Source organism: Schistocerca piceifrons, unplaced genomic scaffold (genome assembly GCF_021461385.2).
Source record: "Schistocerca piceifrons isolate TAMUIC-IGC-003096 unplaced genomic scaffold, iqSchPice1.1 HiC_scaffold_314, whole genome shotgun sequence".
In the NCBI taxonomy this organism is placed as follows: domain Eukaryota; kingdom Metazoa; phylum Arthropoda; class Insecta; order Orthoptera; family Acrididae; genus Schistocerca; species Schistocerca piceifrons.
The window spans coordinates 35019-57672 of NW_025728531.1; the positions used below are offsets into that span (position 1 = coordinate 35019).

The window sequence follows — 22654 nt, forward strand, 5'->3', positions numbered from 1 at the left end:
TTCTTAAATTGTCGTAGCAGCACAGTGCGTGGTGCAACGACAGGATTCACAGGCGCAGTTTGGTGTCACGATTGCTGGCGTTCGTCTCCACGAAATGTGTCCAGAGCACGACGTTCTATAAGGTGGAAACGCTAATTTTTGCCGTTGTCGTCAAGTAGATTGTGTATAGCTTGCTGTGTTCGCAGGAGGAGCCCTGGCGTCGTTATCCGGTGTGGTCTAGTGGCTAGGATACCTGGCTCTCACCCAGGAGGCCCGGGTTCGATTCCCGGTACCGGAAATGCGCATTTTGTTGCTCCTCTTATGCGACTTGTCCCGACTTAGCTCGACTGACGCTCCGCTGACGCTTGCAGAAAACTACGTTAAGTACGATTCGTGGTGACAAGTGACGGCGAGAGCGATGCGACATGTATCCACCTCTTATCGAGGCACCTACCTGTGGTCAACAGAGCTGGAGGACTGCAAGACATTGCCACGGGGGTTGAATGCAGCTAACCACACTGCTTAGTGTCCTAACAGCGCAGACACGTTCGCTTGCCAGTATACATGTAATGGAGACCGCGTCTGACACAGCTGTGGGGAGACACAGTGGTGTGTGGGCTGAGCTTTGCTGTGCATCGCCACTTGCAGTCGCGAGAACTGCTCTCGGCGGTGCTTCCGTGGCCGTGATCGTCTAGTGGTTAGGACATTGCGTTGTGGCCGCAATAACCCAGGTTCGAATCCTGGTCACGGCAAATTTTAAAGTTTTGCCTTGCTGTCGCTGCAGTGACGATTGTGACTCAGTGTTTGAAATCACAGTGCCCTCTTCATTTTTCACTCATGTTCCGCAGGCTGCAGGTGGCACTACCAGTTCATTATCAACACGCAATGCCGCCGCACCAGAGCGCGGGCAGCTGCCTGTGTAGTTAATCTCTATTCGAAAAGGGCAGTTGTTTGAGGTGCAATGGATGAGCAGCCAGTTGCAGCAGAACAGGGAGCTGTGTCGCGCACTGTTTCCACAAAAGCGAAGAACACTGACGCAGGTAGCGTGGCCGAGCGGTCTAAGGCGCTGGTTTAAGGCACCAGTCTCTTCGGAGGCGTGGGTTCGAATCCCACCGCTGCCAATTTTTACTTCTCGTTTTTGTGCCATTGCGGTGTGGTCTCGTGGGTAAGAACGCAGCTCCTGTGACCGCCGTGGCGCGTAGGTAGCGTGGCCGAGCGGTCTAAGGCGCTGGTTTCAGGCACCAGTCTCTTCGGAGGCGTGGGTTCGAATCCCACCGCTGCCAATGTTTTCTGTCTCGGAAGCCGTAGCACTGATTACCCGCGACGAAAACAGCGCGGCAAGCCGTGAGCGTCTCTTTCTTAAATTGTCGTAGCAGCACAGTGCGTGGTGCAACGACAGGATTCACAGGCGCAGTTTGGTGTCACGATTGCTGGCGTTCGTCTCCACGAAATGTGTCCAGAGCACGACGTTCTATAAGGTGGAAACGCTAATTTTTGCCGTTGTCGTCAAGTAGATTGTGTATAGCTTGCTGTGTTCGCAGGAGGAGCCCTGGCGTCGTTATCCGGTGTGGTCTAGTGGCTAGGATACCTGGCTCTCACCCAGGAGGCCCGGGTTCGATTCCCGGTACCGGAAATGCGCATTTTGTTGCTCCTCTTATGCGACTTGTCCCGACTTAGCTCGACTGACGCTCCGCTGACGCTTGCAGAAAACTACGTTAAGTACGATTCGTGGTGACAAGTGACGGCGAGAGCGATGCGACATGTATCCACCTCTTATCGAGGCACCTACCTGTGGTCAACAGAGCTGGAGGACTGCAAGACATTGCCACGGGGGTTGAATGCAGCTAACCACACTGCTTAGTGTCCTAACAGCGCAGACACGTTCGCTTGCCAGTATACATGTAATGGAGACCGCGTCTGACACAGCTGTGGGGAGACACAGTGGTGTGTGGGCTGAGCTTTGCTGTGCATCGCCACTTGCAGTCGCGAGAACTGCTCTCGGCGGTGCTTCCGTGGCCGTGATCGTCTAGTGGTTAGGACATTGCGTTGTGGCCGCAATAACCCAGGTTCGAATCCTGGTCACGGCAAATTTTAAAGTTTTGCCTTGCTGTCGCTGCAGTGACGATTGTGACTCAGTGTTTGAAATCACAGTGCCCTCTTCATTTTTCACTCATGTTCCGCAGGCTGCAGGTGGCACTACCAGTTCATTATCAACACGCAATGCCGCCGCACCAGAGCGCGGGCAGCTGCCTGTGTAGTTAATCTCTATTCGAAAAGGGCAGTTGTTTGAGGTGCAATGGATGAGCAGCCAGTTGCAGCAGAACAGGGAGCTGTGTCGCGCACTGTTTCCACAAAAGCGAAGAACACTGACGCAGGTAGCGTGGCCGAGCGGTCTAAGGCGCTGGTTTAAGGCACCAGTCTCTTCGGAGGCGTGGGTTCGAATCCCACCGCTGCCAATTTTTACTTCTCGTTTTTGTGCCATTGCGGTGTGGTCTCGTGGGTAAGAACGCAGCTCCTGTGACCGCCGTGGCGCGTAGGTAGCGTGGCCGAGCGGTCTAAGGCGCTGGTTTCAGGCACCAGTCTCTTCGGAGGCGTGGGTTCGAATCCCACCGCTGCCAATGTTTTCTGTCTCGGAAGCCGTAGCACTGATTACCCGCGACGAAAACAGCGCGGCAAGCCGTGAGCGTCTCTTTCTTAAATTGTCGTAGCAGCACAGTGCGTGGTGCAACGACAGGATTCACAGGCGCAGTTTGGTGTCACGATTGCTGGCGTTCGTCTCCACGAAATGTGTCCAGAGCACGACGTTCTATAAGGTGGAAACGCTAATTTTTGCCGTTGTCGTCAAGTAGATTGTGTATAGCTTGCTGTGTTCGCAGGAGGAGCCCTGGCGTCGTTATCCGGTGTGGTCTAGTGGCTAGGATACCTGGCTCTCACCCAGGAGGCCCGGGTTCGATTCCCGGTACCGGAAATGCGCATTTTGTTGCTCCTCTTATGCGACTTGTCCCGACTTAGCTCGACTGACGCTCCGCTGACGCTTGCAGAAAACTACGTTAAGTACGATTCGTGGTGACAAGTGACGGCGAGAGCGATGCGACATGTATCCACCTCTTATCGAGGCACCTACCTGTGGTCAACAGAGCTGGAGGACTGCAAGACATTGCCACGGGGGTTGAATGCAGCTAACCACACTGCTTAGTGTCCTAACAGCGCAGACACGTTCGCTTGCCAGTATACATGTAATGGAGACCGCGTCTGACACAGCTGTGGGGAGACACAGTGGTGTGTGGGCTGAGCTTTGCTGTGCATCGCCACTTGCAGTCGCGAGAACTGCTCTCGGCGGTGCTTCCGTGGCCGTGATCGTCTAGTGGTTAGGACATTGCGTTGTGGCCGCAATAACCCAGGTTCGAATCCTGGTCACGGCAAATTTTAAAGTTTTGCCTTGCTGTCGCTGCAGTGACGATTGTGACTCAGTGTTTGAAATCACAGTGCCCTCTTCATTTTTCACTCATGTTCCGCAGGCTGCAGGTGGCACTACCAGTTCATTATCAACACGCAATGCCGCCGCACCAGAGCGCGGGCAGCTGCCTGTGTAGTTAATCTCTATTCGAAAAGGGCAGTTGTTTGAGGTGCAATGGATGAGCAGCCAGTTGCAGCAGAACAGGGAGCTGTGTCGCGCACTGTTTCCACAAAAGCGAAGAACACTGACGCAGGTAGCGTGGCCGAGCGGTCTAAGGCGCTGGTTTAAGGCACCAGTCTCTTCGGAGGCGTGGGTTCGAATCCCACCGCTGCCAATTTTTACTTCTCGTTTTTGTGCCATTGCGGTGTGGTCTCGTGGGTAAGAACGCAGCTCCTGTGACCGCCGTGGCGCGTAGGTAGCGTGGCCGAGCGGTCTAAGGCGCTGGTTTCAGGCACCAGTCTCTTCGGAGGCGTGGGTTCGAATCCCACCGCTGCCAATGTTTTCTGTCTCGGAAGCCGTAGCACTGATTACCCGCGACGAAAACAGCGCGGCAAGCCGTGAGCGTCTCTTTCTTAAATTGTCGTAGCAGCACAGTGCGTGGTGCAACGACAGGATTCACAGGCGCAGTTTGGTGTCACGATTGCTGGCGTTCGTCTCCACGAAATGTGTCCAGAGCACGACGTTCTATAAGGTGGAAACGCTAATTTTTGCCGTTGTCGTCAAGTAGATTGTGTATAGCTTGCTGTGTTCGCAGGAGGAGCCCTGGCGTCGTTATCCGGTGTGGTCTAGTGGCTAGGATACCTGGCTCTCACCCAGGAGGCCCGGGTTCGATTCCCGGTACCGGAAATGCGCATTTTGTTGCTCCTCTTATGCGACTTGTCCCGACTTAGCTCGACTGACGCTCCGCTGACGCTTGCAGAAAACTACGTTAAGTACGATTCGTGGTGACAAGTGACGGCGAGAGCGATGCGACATGTATCCACCTCTTATCGAGGCACCTACCTGTGGTCAACAGAGCTGGAGGACTGCAAGACATTGCCACGGGGGTTGAATGCAGCTAACCACACTGCTTAGTGTCCTAACAGCGCAGACACGTTCGCTTGCCAGTATACATGTAATGGAGACCGCGTCTGACACAGCTGTGGGGAGACACAGTGGTGTGTGGGCTGAGCTTTGCTGTGCATCGCCACTTGCAGTCGCGAGAACTGCTCTCGGCGGTGCTTCCGTGGCCGTGATCGTCTAGTGGTTAGGACATTGCGTTGTGGCCGCAATAACCCAGGTTCGAATCCTGGTCACGGCAAATTTTAAAGTTTTGCCTTGCTGTCGCTGCAGTGACGATTGTGACTCAGTGTTTGAAATCACAGTGCCCTCTTCATTTTTCACTCATGTTCCGCAGGCTGCAGGTGGCACTACCAGTTCATTATCAACACGCAATGCCGCCGCACCAGAGCGCGGGCAGCTGCCTGTGTAGTTAATCTCTATTCGAAAAGGGCAGTTGTTTGAGGTGCAATGGATGAGCAGCCAGTTGCAGCAGAACAGGGAGCTGTGTGGCGCACTGTTTCCACAAAAGCGAAGAACACTGACGCAGGTAGCGTGGCCGAGCGGTCTAAGGCGCTGGTTTAAGGCACCAGTCTCTTCGGAGGCGTGGGTTCGAATCCCACCGCTGCCAATTTTTACTTCTCGTTTTTGTGCCATTGCGGTGTGGTCTCGTGGGTAAGAACGCAGCTCCTGTGACCGCCGTGGCGCGTAGGTAGCGTGGCCGAGCGGTCTAAGGCGCTGGTTTCAGGCACCAGTCTCTTCGGAGGCGTGGGTTCGAATCCCACCGCTGCCAATGTTTTCTGTCTCGGAAGCCGTAGCACTGATTACCCGCGACGAAAACAGCGCGGCAAGCCGTGAGCGTCTCTTTCTTAAATTGTCGTAGCAGCACAGTGCGTGGTGCAACGACAGGATTCACAGGCGCAGTTTGGTGTCACGATTGCTGGCGTTCGTCTCCACGAAATGTGTCCAGAGCACGACGTTCTATAAGGTGGAAACGCTAATTTTTGCCGTTGTCGTCAAGTAGATTGTGTATAGCTTGCTGTGTTCGCAGGAGGAGCCCTGGCGTCGTTATCCGGTGTGGTCTAGTGGCTAGGATACCTGGCTCTCACCCAGGAGGCCCGGGTTCGATTCCCGGTACCGGAAATGCGCATTTTGTTGCTCCTCTTATGCGACTTGTCCCGACTTAGCTCGACTGACGCTCCGCTGACGCTTGCAGAAAACTACGTTAAGTACGATTCGTGGTGACAAGTGACGGCGAGAGCGATGCGACATGTATCCACCTCTTATCGAGGCACCTACCTGTGGTCAACAGAGCTGGAGGACTGCAAGACATTGCCACGGGGGTTGAATGCAGCTAACCACACTGCTTAGTGTCCTAACAGCGCAGACACGTTCGCTTGCCAGTATACATGTAATGGAGACCGCGTCTGACACAGCTGTGGGGAGACACAGTGGTGTGTGGGCTGAGCTTTGCTGTGCATCGCCACTTGCAGTCGCGAGAACTGCTCTCGGCGGTGCTTCCGTGGCCGTGATCGTCTAGTGGTTAGGACATTGCGTTGTGGCCGCAATAACCCAGGTTCGAATCCTGGTCACGGCAAATTTTAAAGTTTTGCCTTGCTGTCGCTGCAGTGACGATTGTGACTCAGTGTTTGAAATCACAGTGCCCTCTTCATTTTTCACTCATGTTCCGCAGGCTGCAGGTGGCACTACCAGTTCATTATCAACACGCAATGCCGCCGCACCAGAGCGCGGGCAGCTGCCTGTGTAGTTAATCTCTATTCGAAAAGGGCAGTTGTTTGAGGTGCAATGGATGAGCAGCCAGTTGCAGCAGAACAGGGAGCTGTGTCGCGCACTGTTTCCACAAAAGCGAAGAACACTGACGCAGGTAGCGTGGCCGAGCGGTCTAAGGCGCTGGTTTAAGGCACCAGTCTCTTCGGAGGCGTGGGTTCGAATCCCACCGCTGCCAATTTTTACTTCTCGTTTTTGTGCCATTGCGGTGTGGTCTCGTGGGTAAGAACGCAGCTCCTGTGACCGCCGTGGCGCGTAGGTAGCGTGGCCGAGCGGTCTAAGGCGCTGGTTTCAGGCACCAGTCTCTTCGGAGGCGTGGGTTCGAATCCCACCGCTGCCAATGTTTTCTGTCTCGGAAGCCGTAGCACTGATTACCCGCGACGAAAACAGCGCGGCAAGCCGTGAGCGTCTCTTTCTTAAATTGTCGTAGCAGCACAGTGCGTGGTGCAACGACAGGATTCACAGGCGCAGTTTGGTGTCACGATTGCTGGCGTTCGTCTCCACGAAATGTGTCCAGAGCACGACGTTCTATAAGGTGGAAACGCTAATTTTTGCCGTTGTCGTCAAGTAGATTGTGTATAGCTTGCTGTGTTCGCAGGAGGAGCCCTGGCGTCGTTATCCGGTGTGGTCTAGTGGCTAGGATACCTGGCTCTCACCCAGGAGGCCCGGGTTCGATTCCCGGTACCGGAAATGCGCATTTTGTTGCTCCTCTTATGCGACTTGTCCCGACTTAGCTCGACTGACGCTCCGCTGACGCTTGCAGAAAACTACGTTAAGTACGATTCGTGGTGACAAGTGACGGCGAGAGCGATGCGACATGTATCCACCTCTTATCGAGGCACCTACCTGTGGTCAACAGAGCTGGAGGACTGCAAGACATTGCCACGGGGGTTGAATGCAGCTAACCACACTGCTTAGTGTCCTAACAGCGCAGACACGTTCGCTTGCCAGTATACATGTAATGGAGACCGCGTCTGACACAGCTGTGGGGAGACACAGTGGTGTGTGGGCTGAGCTTTGCTGTGCATCGCCACTTGCAGTCGCGAGAACTGCTCTCGGCGGTGCTTCCGTGGCCGTGATCGTCTAGTGGTTAGGACATTGCGTTGTGGCCGCAATAACCCAGGTTCGAATCCTGGTCACGGCAAATTTTAAAGTTTTGCCTTGCTGTCGCTGCAGTGACGATTGTGACTCAGTGTTTGAAATCACAGTGCCCTCTTCATTTTTCACTCATGTTCCGCAGGCTGCAGGTGGCACTACCAGTTCATTATCAACACGCAATGCCGCCGCACCAGAGCGCGGGCAGCTGCCTGTGTAGTTAATCTCTATTCGAAAAGGGCAGTTGTTTGAGGTGCAATGGATGAGCAGCCAGTTGCAGCAGAACAGGGAGCTGTGTGGCGCACTGTTTCCACAAAAGCGAAGAACACTGACGCAGGTAGCGTGGCCGAGCGGTCTAAGGCGCTGGTTTAAGGCACCAGTCTCTTCGGAGGCGTGGGTTCGAATCCCACCGCTGCCAATTTTTACTTCTCGTTTTTGTGCCATTGCGGTGTGGTCTCGTGGGTAAGAACGCAGCTCCTGTGACCGCCGTGGCGCGTAGGTAGCGTGGCCGAGCGGTCTAAGGCGCTGGTTTCAGGCACCAGTCTCTTCGGAGGCGTGGGTTCGAATCCCACCGCTGCCAATGTTTTCTGTCTCGGAAGCCGTAGCACTGATTACCCGCGACGAAAACAGCGCGGCAAGCCGTGAGCGTCTCTTTCTTAAATTGTCGTAGCAGCACAGTGCGTGGTGCAACGACAGGATTCACAGGCGCAGTTTGGTGTCACGATTGCTGGCGTTCGTCTCCACGAAATGTGTCCAGAGCACGACGTTCTATAAGGTGGAAACGCTAATTTTTGCCGTTGTCGTCAAGTAGATTGTGTATAGCTTGCTGTGTTCGCAGGAGGAGCCCTGGCGTCGTTATCCGGTGTGGTCTAGTGGCTAGGATACCTGGCTCTCACCCAGGAGGCCCGGGTTCGATTCCCGGTACCGGAAATGCGCATTTTGTTGCTCCTCTTATGCGACTTGTCCCGACTTAGCTCGACTGACGCTCCGCTGACGCTTGCAGAAAACTACGTTAAGTACGATTCGTGGTGACAAGTGACGGCGAGAGCGATGCGACATGTATCCACCTCTTATCGAGGCACCTACCTGTGGTCAACAGAGCTGGAGGACTGCAAGACATTGCCACGGGGGTTGAATGCAGCTAACCACACTGCTTAGTGTCCTAACAGCGCAGACACGTTCGCTTGCCAGTATACATGTAATGGAGACCGCGTCTGACACAGCTGTGGGGAGACACAGTGGTGTGTGGGCTGAGCTTTGCTGTGCATCGCCACTTGCAGTCGCGAGAACTGCTCTCGGCGGTGCTTCCGTGGCCGTGATCGTCTAGTGGTTAGGACATTGCGTTGTGGCCGCAATAACCCAGGTTCGAATCCTGGTCACGGCAAATTTTAAAGTTTTGCCTTGCTGTCGCTGCAGTGACGATTGTGACTCAGTGTTTGAAATCACAGTGCCCTCTTCATTTTTCACTCATGTTCCGCAGGCTGCAGGTGGCACTACCAGTTCATTATCAACACGCAATGCCGCCGCACCAGAGCGCGGGCAGCTGCCTGTGTAGTTAATCTCTATTCGAAAAGGGCAGTTGTTTGAGGTGCAATGGATGAGCAGCCAGTTGCAGCAGAACAGGGAGCTGTGTCGCGCACTGTTTCCACAAAAGCGAAGAACACTGACGCAGGTAGCGTGGCCGAGCGGTCTAAGGCGCTGGTTTAAGGCACCAGTCTCTTCGGAGGCGTGGGTTCGAATCCCACCGCTGCCAATTTTTACTTCTCGTTTTTGTGCCATTGCGGTGTGGTCTCGTGGGTAAGAACGCAGCTCCTGTGACCGCCGTGGCGCGTAGGTAGCGTGGCCGAGCGGTCTAAGGCGCTGGTTTCAGGCACCAGTCTCTTCGGAGGCGTGGGTTCGAATCCCACCGCTGCCAATGTTTTCTGTCTCGGAAGCCGTAGCACTGATTACCCGCGACGAAAACAGCGCGGCAAGCCGTGAGCGTCTCTTTCTTAAATTGTCGTAGCAGCACAGTGCGTGGTGCAACGACAGGATTCACAGGCGCAGTTTGGTGTCACGATTGCTGGCGTTCGTCTCCACGAAATGTGTCCAGAGCACGACGTTCTATAAGGTGGAAACGCTAATTTTTGCCGTTGTCGTCAAGTAGATTGTGTATAGCTTGCTGTGTTCGCAGGAGGAGCCCTGGCGTCGTTATCCGGTGTGGTCTAGTGGCTAGGATACCTGGCTCTCACCCAGGAGGCCCGGGTTCGATTCCCGGTACCGGAAATGCGCATTTTGTTGCTCCTCTTATGCGACTTGTCCCGACTTAGCTCGACTGACGCTCCGCTGACGCTTGCAGAAAACTACGTTAAGTACGATTCGTGGTGACAAGTGACGGCGAGAGCGATGCGACATGTATCCACCTCTTATCGAGGCACCTACCTGTGGTCAACAGAGCTGGAGGACTGCAAGACATTGCCACGGGGGTTGAATGCAGCTAACCACACTGCTTAGTGTCCTAACAGCGCAGACACGTTCGCTTGCCAGTATACATGTAATGGAGACCGCGTCTGACACAGCTGTGGGGAGACACAGTGGTGTGTGGGCTGAGCTTTGCTGTGCATCGCCACTTGCAGTCGCGAGAACTGCTCTCGGCGGTGCTTCCGTGGCCGTGATCGTCTAGTGGTTAGGACATTGCGTTGTGGCCGCAATAACCCAGGTTCGAATCCTGGTCACGGCAAATTTTAAAGTTTTGCCTTGCTGTCGCTGCAGTGACGATTGTGACTCAGTGTTTGAAATCACAGTGCCCTCTTCATTTTTCACTCATGTTCCGCAGGCTGCAGGTGGCACTACCAGTTCATTATCAACACGCAATGCCGCCGCACCAGAGCGCGGGCAGCTGCCTGTGTAGTTAATCTCTATTCGAAAAGGGCAGTTGTTTGAGGTGCAATGGATGAGCAGCCAGTTGCAGCAGAACAGGGAGCTGTGTCGCGCACTGTTTCCACAAAAGCGAAGAACACTGACGCAGGTAGCGTGGCCGAGCGGTCTAAGGCGCTGGTTTAAGGCACCAGTCTCTTCGGAGGCGTGGGTTCGAATCCCACCGCTGCCAATTTTTACTTCTCGTTTTTGTGCCATTGCGGTGTGGTCTCGTGGGTAAGAACGCAGCTCCTGTGACCGCCGTGGCGCGTAGGTAGCGTGGCCGAGCGGTCTAAGGCGCTGGTTTCAGGCACCAGTCTCTTCGGAGGCGTGGGTTCGAATCCCACCGCTGCCAATGTTTTCTGTCTCGGAAGCCGTAGCACTGATTACCCGCGACGAAAACAGCGCGGCAAGCCGTGAGCGTCTCTTTCTTAAATTGTCGTAGCAGCACAGTGCGTGGTGCAACGACAGGATTCACAGGCGCAGTTTGGTGTCACGATTGCTGGCGTTCGTCTCCACGAAATGTGTCCAGAGCACGACGTTCTATAAGGTGGAAACGCTAATTTTTGCCGTTGTCGTCAAGTAGATTGTGTATAGCTTGCTGTGTTCGCAGGAGGAGCCCTGGCGTCGTTATCCGGTGTGGTCTAGTGGCTAGGATACCTGGCTCTCACCCAGGAGGCCCGGGTTCGATTCCCGGTACCGGAAATGCGCATTTTGTTGCTCCTCTTATGCGACTTGTCCCGACTTAGCTCGACTGACGCTCCGCTGACGCTTGCAGAAAACTACGTTAAGTACGATTCGTGGTGACAAGTGACGGCGAGAGCGATGCGACATGTATCCACCTCTTATCGAGGCACCTACCTGTGGTCAACAGAGCTGGAGGACTGCAAGACATTGCCACGGGGGTTGAATGCAGCTAACCACACTGCTTAGTGTCCTAACAGCGCAGACACGTTCGCTTGCCAGTATACATGTAATGGAGACCGCGTCTGACACAGCTGTGGGGAGACACAGTGGTGTGTGGGCTGAGCTTTGCTGTGCATCGCCACTTGCAGTCGCGAGAACTGCTCTCGGCGGTGCTTCCGTGGCCGTGATCGTCTAGTGGTTTGGACTCGCATTCGGGAGGACGACGGTTCAATCCCGTCTCCGGCCATCCTGATAGCCGGCACGGTAGCTCAGCGTGTTCGGTCAGAGGCCTGTGTGCTCTCTGCAATAAAAAAACTGAGTCAAGGATTCAACGATCAACTTTAACGGATGTCTTGTGACGTCCGCCCAGACCACACGCAACGAACTATATCGAACAAAATGAAAAAAAAAAAAAGAAAAAAAAAAAAAAAAAAGTGGTTAGGACATTGCGTTGTGGCCGCAATAACCCAGGTTCCAATCCTGGTCACGGCAAATTTTAAAGTTTTGCCTTGCTGTCGCTGCAGTGACGATTGTGACTCAGTGTTTGAAATCACAGTGCCCTCTTCATTTTTCACTCATGTTCCGCAGGCTGCAGGTGGCACTACCAGTTCATTATCAACACGCAATGCCGCCGCACCAGAGCGCGGGCAGCTGCCTGTGTAGTTAATCTCTATTCGAAAAGGGCAGTTGTTTGAGGTGCAATGGATGAGCAGCCAGTTGCAGCAGAACAGGGAGCTGTGTCGCGCACTGTTTCCACAAAAGCGAAGAACACTGACGCAGGTAGCGTGGCCGAGCGGTCTAAGGCGCTGGTTTAAGGCACCAGTCTCTTCGGAGGCGTGGGTTCGAATCCCACCGCTGCCAATTTTTACTTCTCGTTTTTGTGCCATTGCGGTGTGGTCTCGTGGGTAAGAACGCAGCTCCTGTGACCGCCGTGGCGCGTAGGTAGCGTGGCCGAGCGGTCTAAGGCGCTGGTTTCAGGCACCAGTCTCTTCGGAGGCGTGGGTTCGAATCCCACCGCTGCCAATGTTTTCTGTCTCGGAAGCCGTAGCACTGATTACCCGCGACGAAAACAGCGCGGCAAGCCGTGAGCGTCTCTTTCTTAAATTGTCGTAGCAGCACAGTGCGTGGTGCAACGACAGGATTCACAGGCGCAGTTTGGTGTCACGATTGCTGGCGTTCGTCTCCACGAAATGTGTCCAGAGCACGACGTTCTATAAGGTGGAAACGCTAATTTTTGCCGTTGTCGTCAAGTAGATTGTGTATAGCTTGCTGTGTTCGCAGGAGGAGCCCTGGCGTCGTTATCCGGTGTGGTCTAGTGGCTCAGTTCCGCTTTAGACGCCGTGCAGTGTGGACGTGCCTAGTCATCCGCTCCGCCGTAGCGTTACGTATAGTGGACTATCGTTGTTTACGTGTTGTGTTGCAACTTCTGTGAGTGTTTCTCCGTCGTTGTTTCGTACCTTTTGTTACTTTCTGTCCTTATTTCAGTGTGTTGTGTGTAGCGGTTTCGACCGCCTATTTTGAAAATGTCGTCCCAGGTTATTCCTCGTCAGGCTACAGTTAGTTTTACTTTCGACAAGTCAACCCGCAATGTGCAACCTAGTTCCCTTGAGATACATGATTGGTTGGTAGATACCTTTGGTGTTCATTCGGATCAGGTGCACACTGCTTATTTTGATACCGAACTGTATGTTTTCTTTGTTAAGTTCATGGACCCACTTCAGGTTGATAAAATTCTTTCTAAATATGGTCATCAAGTTCTCTTTCGGCATCGGGATGATTCTGTAAGTACCGTTCTGCTTTCCAATGCTTCCATCACGTATACCAATGTTCGTGTTTACAACCTTCCACCGGAGGTGGATAATGTCTATCTTAAGGAGGGTCTACAGAAGTATGGTGATGTAAAGAGCATTCGCCTTGAACGCTGGTCAAGCCAACATCGCCTGCAATGTTACAGTGGTATTCGTTCAGTCGAAATGCACATTAAGCAGAATATTCCATCTCACCTGCAGATCGGTGGATATCGTGTCCATGTAACATATAGTGGTCAGGTTGGCACCTGTTTTTTGTGCAATGAAAGTGGTCACGTGCGTACTGACTGTCCGCGGAGGGTTTTTGTTTTAAAAAATTCTCTCGAACAGCGTCGCAAGTTAACGGTCGCTGACCTCGTTGCAGGTGGTTCTGCTCTTGGTGTAGCACAGTCCAGTGGTAGTAGCGCCCCGCCACAGGTTTTGCGCACCCCTGACACAGAATTTCCTCCTTTGCGTGCTAAATCTGATGTTGTTCCGTCTGTCCCTCAGGTGGGTGTGCCACTTTTGAATAATAAGAGGCGTCGCCCACACGATGGAAATAGTACGGATGAGGATCTCCCTGAGATGCCCCAGTCCGAGCGACCGGCATCCTCCGAGCCACTGTGTACTGTAGCTGCTCCCTGCCCTCCTGAGGTAGCGGTTCCGGTGGCGGCTGCTGGCCCCCCTCCGGCCTCCGACGCAGCTTCTCTCGAGTCGGGACGTCGGTCGGGCCTGTTGGCGCCGTCTTCCAAACCGACTTCGATGTCACAACAAGTGGAGCCGCGACAACTTCCTGCTTCGCTGCCCCATACCTCTGCCAGCGGAGCTGCTCCGCTTCCTTCCAACTCTGCGGCCTCGGACCTTCCTGCTCACGTTTCGCCTCCGTGCAGTCCATGTTTGCCGGAAGCTAGTGCAGGTGTTGACCATTCCGTTTCGTCGGATGTTTCCGCCGCGACCCCGGATCCCGCATGTGGACCGGCGCGGGTGGTGTCGGATACAGAACTTGACCCTCCTACGTCACCGGCGGCTGAAGCTTCCTTGCCCGTCAGCCGACGCAAGTTACGCGTTCAGCCGAACGTTAATGCTGTTCGTAAAAAACCGAAACGTAAGGGATCCGCGGAACGGGGTAGCACTCCCCCTCCCTCGGATGCCTCCGTCACCCCTGGTATGGACTGTGACGCTGGTGCGTCGGTGTAGGTGATTTGTTTTCTCGCTTTTCTGTCTATGGTTCAAGCATACACCTTTCTTACCTTAAATGTTAACCGTATTGAGTCCGACGTTCGCATTGCCTCTTTGCGGCAGTTTATTTACGACGCCTGTGCGGACGTAGTGTTTTTGCAGGAAGTGTTGTTTTCTGATCTCTCTCTACCTGGATTTCAAACTGCTTTTAATGTCGCGCCGGAATATTCAACAGGAACTGCTCTTTTCTCTCGAGAGGGCATTCCTATTACTGACATTGAATTCCTTGACTCTGGCCGTGGGATTGGTTGTCGTCTTTTTGATCTCCGCCTCGTTGTTTTGTATGCCCCCTCTGGTTCGGGTCACACTGTGGCTCGATCGCGCTTTTATAAAGAAGAGCTTATTTATCTTTTGCGCCAGAGTCCTCGGAGTCTCCTGCTCGGAGGCGATTTTAATTGTGTTTTACGCCCTGCAGACCAGTCCCCCAATTTTAATTATTGCCGTGATTTACATGACTTAGTTCGTACGATGCATCTGCGTGATGTTTGGGAACACAAATATCCAACCCTGGTGAAATATACGTTTTTTACCGGGTCCTCATGCAGTAGACTCGACAGATTCTATTTATCTGATTTTTTATGTGATAAAATTCTTTCTGTCGATGTTATTCCTACTAGTTTTTCTGACCATTGTGCTTTTACTGCAACTGTAAATCTTAGTCACCAACCTGCAAAACTTTATCGTTCCCAGTGGATGTTAAATGTTTCCCACCTTGCCGACAGTGCTATGGATGATGTTATAAGTGGCGTGTGGGAGCGATGTCTTCGCTCTGTCCCGCGATACCCCTCCTTGCTGGTTTGGTGGACTGCGTTTGCCAAGCCCAAGATTCGTCAGACTTTGATTTTTTACTGTGCTGCAAGGGCGCGTGATTTTAAGAACACGTATGAATATTACTACTCTGTCCTGCGTGAACTATATGTCGCGGCGGGTACCTCTCCACTGCGGATCCATGATGTTCGTCGTATTAAAGCCAAGCTCTTGAGCCTTAAACGACGACAGATGGATGGTCTGCGAGTTAAGTCGAAACCTCACTCTCTTGTTGAAGGTGAGCTGACATCCTTGTACCACCTGCTACGGCATCAGACTCGTCGTCGTCGCTCCTTCATCTCTTCTCTTACGGTGGATGATGGACGACAGCTTATTGCACAGGAGGAAATGGTTCGTGCTCTTCATCAGTATTATACTAGTCTATATTCTGCCGATGATTCTGGTGAGTCTCTTTCGGATGATGTCCTTGGGGATCTAACTGCGACGATCGCGCCTGACGCGAACGGCGAATTTCTCCGGGAGTTCCAGGTAGATGATGTTTTCGATTTTATTGCTCGCTCTCCGTCCAGTAAATCGCCGGGTCCAGACGGCCTGCCTAAAGAATTTTATCTCCGTTTTTGGCCTCTTTTGGGTGGCATTTTTACGCAGATTTTAAATGAGATTGTCAGGGGGGTGGATGTGCCTGCCGATTTTAAAGTAGGGAAAATTGTTTTAATTCCGAAGTCCTCTGGTCGTTTATCTGCTGCCAATCTTCGTCCGCTCACATTGCTGAACTTTGACTACAAGACAGCTGCTAGAGCGCTCAATAGCCGGTTGTCTTCTCTGCTTCGGGGTGTGATTGGTGCACATCAATGTTGTTTTCATGATAGATCTATTCTGACACCAGTAGCCGAATATCGGGATGTTGTCTCGGTTGCGGCGGTTACAAACGTACATTGTGCCTTTGCCTTCCTTGATTTTTACAAGGCTTTTGATCACGTCAGTCATGTGTTTTTAGATCATGTTTTAGGTACAATAGGTTTTAACGCTTCATCACGTGGTGTTCTTGGCAATTTGTATAGGGGAATAACAGCTCGGGTGTCAGTCAATGGGCAGCTGACGCCGCCCATTGCTATCCGCCGCGGAGTGCCTCAGGGTAGTCCGCTCTCTATGTCTTTATTCGTATTGTCCCTGGAACCGCTGCTTCGGACTATTGCTCTCAAGCTTCAGGGTATGTCCCTCTCTGGTGGGAAGCTCTCTGTTAAGGCATATGCGGATGATGTCGTTGTTCTCCTCCGTCAACGTGATGATATCCGGTTGTTGAAAGGGGCAGTTGATGCATACTGTCGTGTCTCTGGAGCGCGTCTCAATCAGGGTAAATGTAAGTTCCTTGATATTCGAGGATTTCGCGATGCTGATGTCCCTTGGGCCACTTTTGTCGATCGCCATACGTCCTTGGGGATTATCATTGATCGGTGTCCTCTAAAAATGGCGGCTCTCAATTGGAAATCTGTCACCGAGAAGATACAGGGGGCTCTGATGGTCCATGAGCAGCGCTCTGCTACCATTTTGCAAAAAGTCAGAATTTTAGACACCTACGTTCTATGTAAAGCTTATTATGTTGCTCAGCTGTTCCCACTTCCCATGATGGTGGCGAAAAGGTTGCGCCAATTGTCTAGCAGGTTTATATGGAAGGGCCATCTATTCAAGTTACGTTACGAGGTTATGACGAAACCGCGTATCTCCGGAGGCTTGGGCCTCTCTGACATTACTCGCAAGGCGTCTGCTTTGTACGTCCGCCGAACGACTCTAATTGTTACGCAAGAAGAGACTTCAATTACATCCAGGCTTTTTACTGTTGTGCGTCCGGCGAGCCTTGCTCCACCTGTCGATGTCGGACGGCTAAATATTAAGCTGAAACACATTCGGGAGTTTTACATTGCGGTGAGTTACCTCGGTGACGTCTTCTTGCGGCGACCGGTGCCAACGACCAAGGGCTTGATTGCCCGCTGGGAGGGGCTGGCCGGTCCCAATCCAATAGAACTGGCGTCTCCATCTGTGTCCTGGAGGAACGTCTGGAAGAATGTTAGTCTGCCGATCCACTCTATGGCCGTGGCGTCCACGTGGTATAGGGTAATAAATAATTTGGTTCCCACCAATGTACGACTGCACCGTATTGGTCTTTCTGACACGGACACCTGTACTCGGTGTGGTCTCCTGGATACCCTTGAACATCGATTCACCTGCTGTGGGCACCTTGCCAATTGGCGTTGGCTCAGGAAACAACTTGCTTTTGTCACTAGGTCTGCTGAAGCCGCTTATACTATTGACATCATCGTCCGGCCCGATTCCTCCTTTTTTCCGCGAACGAAGCTCCATACAGTCATGTGGTTGATTGGACATTTCGTACATTTTGTCATCAGTTGTCATGAAGACGATGGACACCTAGCATTTCGGCAGTACATGCTTACTGCTTACTGGCAGCGCTTGCGATTGCCAGGCCTCCGTGATGATTTTGCAAATATGCTTAGCCTGACATTTGAAAGAGAGGGTGTTGGCTAAGGACACCTGTGTGAGCCATTTTCTTTTATACTGTTTCGGGATTTACCGCCTTGGTGTATGTTTCTTCTTTACATCCAGGACTGAAGATTTCGTGGACCTTTAGGGCGCTCAAGAAAAACAAACGAGCGACCACGAACCGAGACAGTAGGGGATAATACTACGCCCTTGTACAGGTGCCTTTCGGAAACAGGACGGTGGAGTCGTCGTGGCCAGGCCTCGGGCTTCGACCCCTGCCCACTTTGCTTCCGCAGGCCTGAATCTCACTGTCACCTCTAACTTTACACAATGAAAAAAAAATATGAATTAATTATGCACTCCCAGTATATCAAAATTGAGGTACAAATCCACCCTTTGCTGTTTGCATTAGAAACCAATTATATCTTCTTTTTATTTAAGTGTGTGTGTGTGTATGTCTGTGTGTGTGTATGTGTGTGTGTGTGTGTGTGTGTGTGTGTGTCTGTGTGTGTTCCCTTTGGACTTAAAAGAATGCTGTAAAAAAAAAAAAAAAAAAAAAAAAAGTCGGTAGAGCATTAGGCTTTTAACCTAAGGGTCCAGGGTTAAAAAAAAAAAAAAAAAAAAAAAAAAAAGTGGCTAGGATACCTGGCTCTCACCCAGGAGGCCCGGGTTCGATTCCCGGTACCGGAAATGCGCATTTTGTTGCTCCTCTTATGCGACTTGTCCCGACTTAGCTCGACTGACGCTCCGCTGACGCTTGCAGAAAACTACGTTAAGTACGATTCGTGGTGACAAGTGACGGCGAGAGCGATGCGACATGTATCCACCTCTTATCGAGGCACCTACCTGTGGTCAACAGAGCTGGAGGACTGCAAGACATTGCCACGGGGGTTGAATGCAGCTAACCACACTGCTTAGTGTCCTAACAGCGCAGACACGTTCGCTTGCCAGTATACATGTAATGGAGACCGCGTCTGACACAGCTGTGGGGAGACACAGTGGTGTGTGGGCTGAGCTTTGCTGTGCATCGCCACTTGCAGTCGCGAGAACTGCTCTCGGCGGTGCTTCCGTGGCCGTGATCGTCTAGTGGTTAGGACATTGCGTTGTGGCCGCAATAACCCAGGTTCGAATCCTGGTCACGGCAAATTTTAAAGTTTTGCCTTGCTGTCGCTGCAGTGACGATTGTGACTCAGTGTTTGAAATCACAGTGCCCTCTTCATTTTTCACTCATGTTCCGCAGGCTGCAGGTGGCACTACCAGTTCATTATCAACACGCAATGCCGCCGCACCAGAGCGCGGGCAGCTGCCTGTGTAGTTAATCTCTATTCGAAAAGGGCAGTTGTTTGAGGTGCAATGGATGAGCAGCCAGTTGCAGCAGAACAGGGAGCTGTGTCGCGCACTGTTTCCACAAAAGCGAAGAACACTGACGCAGGTAGCGTGGCCGAGCGGTCTAAGGCGCTGGTTTAAGGCACCAGTCTCTTCAGAGGCGTGGGTTCGAATCCCACCGCTGCCAATTTTTACTTCTCGTTTTTGTGCCATTGCGGTGTGGTCTCGTGGGTAAGAACGCAGCTCCTGTGACCGCCGTGGCGCGTAGGTAGCGTGGCCGAGCGGTCTAAGGCGCTGGTTTCAGGCACCAGTCTCTTCGGAGGCGTGGGTTCGAATCCCACCGCTGCCAATGTTTTCTGTCTCGGAAGCCGTAGCACTGATTACCCGCGACGAAAACAGCGCGGCAAGCCGTGAGCGTCTCTTTCTTAAATTGTCGTAGCAGCACAGTGCGTGGTGCAACGACAGGATTCACAGGCGCAGTTTGGTGTCACGATTGCTGGCGTTCGTCTCCACGAAATGTGTCCAGAGCACGACGTTCTATAAGGTGGAAACGCTAATTTTTGCCGTTGTCGTCAAGTAGATTGTGTATAGCTTGCTGTGTTCGCAGGAGGAGCCCTGGCGTCGTTATCCGGTGTGGTCTAGTGGCTAGGATACCTGGCTCTCACCCAGGAGGCCCGGGTTCGATTCCCGGTACCGGAAATGCGCATTTTGTTGCTCCTCTTATGCGACTTGTCCCGACTTAGCTCGACTGACGCTCCGCTGACGCTTGCAGAAAACTACGTTAAGTACGATTCGTGGTGACAAGTGACGGCGAGAGCGATGCGACATGTATCCACCTCTTATCGAGGCACCTACCTGTGGTCAACAGAGCTGGAGGACTGCAAGACATTGCCACGGGGGTTGAATGCAGCTAACCACACTGCTTAGTGTCCTAACAGCGCAGACACGTTCGCTTGCCAGTATACATGTAATGGAGACCGCGTCTGACACAGCTGTGGGGAGACACAGTGGTGTGTGGGCTGAGCTTTGCTGTGCATCGCCACTTGCAGTCGCGAGAACTGCTCTCGGCGGTGCTTCCGTGGCCGTGATCGTCTAGTGGTTAGGACATTGCGTTGTGGCCGCAATAACCCAGGTTCGAATCCTGGTCACGGCAAATTTTAAAGTTTTGCCTTGCTGTCGCTGCAGTGACGATTGTGACTCAGTGTTTGAAATCACAGTGCCCTCTTCATTTTTCACTCATGTTCCGCAGGCTGCAGGTGGCACTACCAGTTCATTATCAACACGCAATGCCGCCGCACCAGAGCGCGGGCAGCTGCCTGTGTAGTTAATCTCTATTCGAAAAGGGCAGTTGTTTGAGGTGCAATGGATGAGCAGCCAGTTGCAGCAGAACAGGGAGCTGTGTCGCGCACTGTTTCCACAAAAGCGAAGAACACTGACGCAGGTAGCGTGGCCGAGCGGTCTAAGGCGCTGGTTTAAGGCACCAGTCTCTTCGGAGGCGTGGGTTCGAATCCCACCGCTGCCAATTTTTACTTCTCGTTTTTGTGCCATTGCGGTGTGGTCTCGTGGGTAAGAACGCAGCTCCTGTGACCGCCGTGGCGCGTAGGTAGCGTGGCCGAGCGGTCTAAGGCGCTGGTTTCAGGCACCAGTCTCTTCGGAGGCGTGGGTTCGAATCCCACCGCTGCCAATGTTTTCTGTCTCGGAAGCCGTAGCACTGATTACCCGCGACGAAAACAGCGCGGCAAGCCGTGAGCGTCTCTTTCTTAAATTGTCGTAGCAGCACAGTGCGTGGTGCAACGACAGGATTCACAGGCGCAGTTTGGTGTCACGATTGCTGGCGTTCGTCTCCACGAAATGTGTCCAGAGCACGACGTTCTATAAGGTGGAAACGCTAATTTTTGCCGTTGTCGTCAAGTAGATTGTGTATAGCTTGCTGTGTTCGCAGGAGGAGCCCTGGCGTCGTTATCCGGTGTGGTCTAGTGGCTAGGATACCTGGCTCTCACCCAGGAGGCCCGGGTTCGATTCCCGGTACCGGAAATGCGCATTTTGTTGCTCCTCTTATGCGACTTGTCCCGACTTAGCTCGACTGACGCTCCGCTGACGCTTGCAGAAAACTACGTTAAGTACGATTCGTGGTGACAAGTGACGGCGAGAGCGATGCGACATGTATCCACCTCTTATCGAGGCACCTACCTGTGGTCAACAGAGCTGGAGGACTGCAAGACATTGCCACGGGGGTTGAATGCAGCTAACCACACTGCTTAGTGTCCTAACAGCGCAGACACGTTCGCTTGCCAGTATACATGTAATGGAGACCGCGTCTGACACAGCTGTGGGGAGACACAGTGGTGTGTGGGCTGAGCTTTGCTGTGCATCGCCACTTGCAGTCGCGAGAACTGCTCTCGGCGGTGCTTCCGTGGCCGTGATCGTCTAGTGGTTAGGACATTGCGTTGTGGCCGCAATAACCCAGGTTCGAATCCTGGTCACGGCAAATTTTAAAGTTTTGCCTTGCTGTCGCTGCAGTGACGATTGTGACTCAGTGTTTGAAATCACAGTGCCCTCTTCATTTTTCACTCATGTTCCGCAGGCTGCAGGTGGCACTACCAGTTCATTATCAACACGCAATGCCGCCGCACCAGAGCGCGGGCAGCTGCCTGTGTAGTTAATCTCTATTCGAAAAGGGCAGTTGTTTGAGGTGCAATGGATGAGCAGCCAGTTGCAGCAGAACAGGGAGCTGTGTCGCGCACTGTTTCCACAAAAGCGAAGAACACTGACGCAGGTAGCGTGGCCGAGCGGTCTAAGGCGCTGGTTTAAGGCACCAGTCTCTTCGGAGGCGTGGGTTCGAATCCCACCGCTGCCAATTTTTACTTCTCGTTTTTGTGCCATTGCGGTGTGGTCTCGTGGGTAAGAACGCAGCTCCTGTGACCGCCGTGGCGCGTAGGTAGCGTGGCCGAGCGGTCTAAGGCGCTGGTTTCAGGCACCAGTCTCTTCGGAGGCGTGGGTTCGAATCCCACCGCTGCCAATGTTTTCTGTCTCGGAAGCCGTAGCACTGATTACCCGCGACGAAAACAGCGCGGCAAGCCGTGAGCGTCTCTTTCTTAAATTGTCGTAGCAGCACAGTGCGTGGTGCAACGACAGGATTCACAGGCGCAGTTTGGTGTCACGATTGCTGGCGTTCGTCTCCACGAAATGTGTCCAGAGCACGACGTTCTATAAGGTGGAAACGCTAATTTTTGCCGTTGTCGTCAAGTAGATTGTGTATAGCTTGCTGTGTTCGCAGGAGGAGCCCTGGCGTCGTTATCCGGTGTGGTCTAGTGGCTAGGATACCTGGCTCTCACCCAGGAGGCCCGGGTTCGATTCCCGGTACCGGAAATGCGCATTTTGTTGCTCCTCTTATGCGACTTGTCCCGACTTAGCTCGACTGACGCTCCGCTGACGCTTGCAGAAAACTACGTTAAGTACGATTCGTGGTGACAAGTGACGGCGAGAGCGATGCGACATGTATCCACCTCTTATCGAGGCACCTACCTGTGGTCAACAGAGCTGGAGGACTGCAAGACATTGCCACGGGGGTTGAATGCAGCTAACCACACTGCTTAGTGTCCTAACAGCGCAGACACGTTCGCTTGCCAGTATACATGTAATGGAGACCGCGTCTGACACAGCTGTGGGGAGACACAGTGGTGTGTGGGCTGAGCTTTGCTGTGCATCGCCACTTGCAGTCGCGAGAACTGCTCTCGGCGGTGCTTCCGTGGCCGTGATCGTCTAGTGGTTAGGACATTGCGTTGTGGCCGCAATAACCCAGGTTCGAATCCTGGTCACGGCAAATTTTAAAGTTTTGCCTTGCTGTCGCTGCAGTGACGATTGTGACTCAGTGTTTGAA

At 52.9% G+C, this 22654-nt stretch overlaps 48 non-coding genes across 48 annotated transcripts; all 48 read left to right on the top strand.

Annotated features, from left to right (window-relative positions):
- The first annotated feature begins 205 nt into the window (after positions 1-205).
- Positions 206-277, top strand: Trnae-cuc. Its single transcript has one exon. It is a non-coding gene; the product is annotated as a tRNA-Glu (tRNA).
- Positions 278-659: 382 nt separating this feature from the next.
- On the top strand, positions 660-731 carry Trnah-gug. Its single transcript has one exon. It is a non-coding gene; the product is annotated as a tRNA-His (tRNA).
- Positions 732-1018: 287 nt separating this feature from the next.
- Positions 1019-1100, top strand: Trnal-aag. Its single transcript has one exon. It is a non-coding gene; the product is annotated as a tRNA-Leu (tRNA).
- Positions 1101-1180: 80 nt separating this feature from the next.
- On the top strand, positions 1181-1262 carry Trnal-cag. The gene has a single exon. It is a non-coding gene; the product is annotated as a tRNA-Leu (tRNA).
- A 278-nt stretch (positions 1263-1540) lies between these two features.
- Positions 1541-1612, top strand: Trnae-cuc. The gene has a single exon. It is a non-coding gene; the product is annotated as a tRNA-Glu (tRNA).
- Positions 1613-1994: 382 nt separating this feature from the next.
- Trnah-gug lies at positions 1995-2066 on the top strand. The gene has a single exon. It is a non-coding gene; the product is annotated as a tRNA-His (tRNA).
- Positions 2067-2353: 287 nt separating this feature from the next.
- Positions 2354-2435, top strand: Trnal-aag. Its single transcript has one exon. It is a non-coding gene; the product is annotated as a tRNA-Leu (tRNA).
- An 80-nt stretch (positions 2436-2515) lies between these two features.
- On the top strand, positions 2516-2597 carry Trnal-cag. The gene has a single exon. It is a non-coding gene; the product is annotated as a tRNA-Leu (tRNA).
- Positions 2598-2875: 278 nt separating this feature from the next.
- On the top strand, positions 2876-2947 carry Trnae-cuc. The gene has a single exon. It is a non-coding gene; the product is annotated as a tRNA-Glu (tRNA).
- Positions 2948-3329: 382 nt separating this feature from the next.
- Positions 3330-3401, top strand: Trnah-gug. The gene has a single exon. It is a non-coding gene; the product is annotated as a tRNA-His (tRNA).
- Positions 3402-3688: 287 nt separating this feature from the next.
- Trnal-aag lies at positions 3689-3770 on the top strand. The gene has a single exon. It is a non-coding gene; the product is annotated as a tRNA-Leu (tRNA).
- An 80-nt stretch (positions 3771-3850) lies between these two features.
- Positions 3851-3932, top strand: Trnal-cag. Its single transcript has one exon. It is a non-coding gene; the product is annotated as a tRNA-Leu (tRNA).
- Positions 3933-4210: 278 nt separating this feature from the next.
- Positions 4211-4282, top strand: Trnae-cuc. Its single transcript has one exon. It is a non-coding gene; the product is annotated as a tRNA-Glu (tRNA).
- Positions 4283-4664: 382 nt separating this feature from the next.
- On the top strand, positions 4665-4736 carry Trnah-gug. Its single transcript has one exon. It is a non-coding gene; the product is annotated as a tRNA-His (tRNA).
- A 287-nt stretch (positions 4737-5023) lies between these two features.
- Positions 5024-5105, top strand: Trnal-aag. Its single transcript has one exon. It is a non-coding gene; the product is annotated as a tRNA-Leu (tRNA).
- An 80-nt stretch (positions 5106-5185) lies between these two features.
- On the top strand, positions 5186-5267 carry Trnal-cag. The gene has a single exon. It is a non-coding gene; the product is annotated as a tRNA-Leu (tRNA).
- A 278-nt stretch (positions 5268-5545) lies between these two features.
- On the top strand, positions 5546-5617 carry Trnae-cuc. The gene has a single exon. It is a non-coding gene; the product is annotated as a tRNA-Glu (tRNA).
- A 382-nt stretch (positions 5618-5999) lies between these two features.
- On the top strand, positions 6000-6071 carry Trnah-gug. Its single transcript has one exon. It is a non-coding gene; the product is annotated as a tRNA-His (tRNA).
- A 287-nt stretch (positions 6072-6358) lies between these two features.
- Trnal-aag lies at positions 6359-6440 on the top strand. The gene has a single exon. It is a non-coding gene; the product is annotated as a tRNA-Leu (tRNA).
- An 80-nt stretch (positions 6441-6520) lies between these two features.
- Positions 6521-6602, top strand: Trnal-cag. Its single transcript has one exon. It is a non-coding gene; the product is annotated as a tRNA-Leu (tRNA).
- A 278-nt stretch (positions 6603-6880) lies between these two features.
- On the top strand, positions 6881-6952 carry Trnae-cuc. The gene has a single exon. It is a non-coding gene; the product is annotated as a tRNA-Glu (tRNA).
- A 382-nt stretch (positions 6953-7334) lies between these two features.
- Positions 7335-7406, top strand: Trnah-gug. The gene has a single exon. It is a non-coding gene; the product is annotated as a tRNA-His (tRNA).
- A 287-nt stretch (positions 7407-7693) lies between these two features.
- Positions 7694-7775, top strand: Trnal-aag. The gene has a single exon. It is a non-coding gene; the product is annotated as a tRNA-Leu (tRNA).
- An 80-nt stretch (positions 7776-7855) lies between these two features.
- Positions 7856-7937, top strand: Trnal-cag. Its single transcript has one exon. It is a non-coding gene; the product is annotated as a tRNA-Leu (tRNA).
- Positions 7938-8215: 278 nt separating this feature from the next.
- On the top strand, positions 8216-8287 carry Trnae-cuc. Its single transcript has one exon. It is a non-coding gene; the product is annotated as a tRNA-Glu (tRNA).
- A 382-nt stretch (positions 8288-8669) lies between these two features.
- Positions 8670-8741, top strand: Trnah-gug. Its single transcript has one exon. It is a non-coding gene; the product is annotated as a tRNA-His (tRNA).
- A 287-nt stretch (positions 8742-9028) lies between these two features.
- On the top strand, positions 9029-9110 carry Trnal-aag. The gene has a single exon. It is a non-coding gene; the product is annotated as a tRNA-Leu (tRNA).
- Positions 9111-9190: 80 nt separating this feature from the next.
- Trnal-cag lies at positions 9191-9272 on the top strand. The gene has a single exon. It is a non-coding gene; the product is annotated as a tRNA-Leu (tRNA).
- Positions 9273-9550: 278 nt separating this feature from the next.
- Trnae-cuc lies at positions 9551-9622 on the top strand. The gene has a single exon. It is a non-coding gene; the product is annotated as a tRNA-Glu (tRNA).
- Positions 9623-10004: 382 nt separating this feature from the next.
- Positions 10005-10076, top strand: Trnah-gug. The gene has a single exon. It is a non-coding gene; the product is annotated as a tRNA-His (tRNA).
- A 287-nt stretch (positions 10077-10363) lies between these two features.
- On the top strand, positions 10364-10445 carry Trnal-aag. Its single transcript has one exon. It is a non-coding gene; the product is annotated as a tRNA-Leu (tRNA).
- Positions 10446-10525: 80 nt separating this feature from the next.
- Positions 10526-10607, top strand: Trnal-cag. The gene has a single exon. It is a non-coding gene; the product is annotated as a tRNA-Leu (tRNA).
- Positions 10608-10885: 278 nt separating this feature from the next.
- On the top strand, positions 10886-10957 carry Trnae-cuc. The gene has a single exon. It is a non-coding gene; the product is annotated as a tRNA-Glu (tRNA).
- Positions 10958-11937: 980 nt separating this feature from the next.
- Positions 11938-12019, top strand: Trnal-aag. Its single transcript has one exon. It is a non-coding gene; the product is annotated as a tRNA-Leu (tRNA).
- An 80-nt stretch (positions 12020-12099) lies between these two features.
- On the top strand, positions 12100-12181 carry Trnal-cag. Its single transcript has one exon. It is a non-coding gene; the product is annotated as a tRNA-Leu (tRNA).
- Positions 12182-18520: 6339 nt separating this feature from the next.
- On the top strand, positions 18521-18592 carry Trnah-gug. Its single transcript has one exon. It is a non-coding gene; the product is annotated as a tRNA-His (tRNA).
- A 287-nt stretch (positions 18593-18879) lies between these two features.
- On the top strand, positions 18880-18961 carry Trnal-aag. Its single transcript has one exon. It is a non-coding gene; the product is annotated as a tRNA-Leu (tRNA).
- An 80-nt stretch (positions 18962-19041) lies between these two features.
- Positions 19042-19123, top strand: Trnal-cag. The gene has a single exon. It is a non-coding gene; the product is annotated as a tRNA-Leu (tRNA).
- A 278-nt stretch (positions 19124-19401) lies between these two features.
- On the top strand, positions 19402-19473 carry Trnae-cuc. The gene has a single exon. It is a non-coding gene; the product is annotated as a tRNA-Glu (tRNA).
- Positions 19474-19855: 382 nt separating this feature from the next.
- Trnah-gug lies at positions 19856-19927 on the top strand. The gene has a single exon. It is a non-coding gene; the product is annotated as a tRNA-His (tRNA).
- Positions 19928-20214: 287 nt separating this feature from the next.
- On the top strand, positions 20215-20296 carry Trnal-aag. Its single transcript has one exon. It is a non-coding gene; the product is annotated as a tRNA-Leu (tRNA).
- Positions 20297-20376: 80 nt separating this feature from the next.
- Positions 20377-20458, top strand: Trnal-cag. Its single transcript has one exon. It is a non-coding gene; the product is annotated as a tRNA-Leu (tRNA).
- A 278-nt stretch (positions 20459-20736) lies between these two features.
- Positions 20737-20808, top strand: Trnae-cuc. The gene has a single exon. It is a non-coding gene; the product is annotated as a tRNA-Glu (tRNA).
- Positions 20809-21190: 382 nt separating this feature from the next.
- Positions 21191-21262, top strand: Trnah-gug. The gene has a single exon. It is a non-coding gene; the product is annotated as a tRNA-His (tRNA).
- A 287-nt stretch (positions 21263-21549) lies between these two features.
- Trnal-aag lies at positions 21550-21631 on the top strand. The gene has a single exon. It is a non-coding gene; the product is annotated as a tRNA-Leu (tRNA).
- An 80-nt stretch (positions 21632-21711) lies between these two features.
- On the top strand, positions 21712-21793 carry Trnal-cag. The gene has a single exon. It is a non-coding gene; the product is annotated as a tRNA-Leu (tRNA).
- A 278-nt stretch (positions 21794-22071) lies between these two features.
- On the top strand, positions 22072-22143 carry Trnae-cuc. The gene has a single exon. It is a non-coding gene; the product is annotated as a tRNA-Glu (tRNA).
- Positions 22144-22525: 382 nt separating this feature from the next.
- Trnah-gug lies at positions 22526-22597 on the top strand. Its single transcript has one exon. It is a non-coding gene; the product is annotated as a tRNA-His (tRNA).
- Positions 22598-22654: the final 57 nt, after the last annotated feature.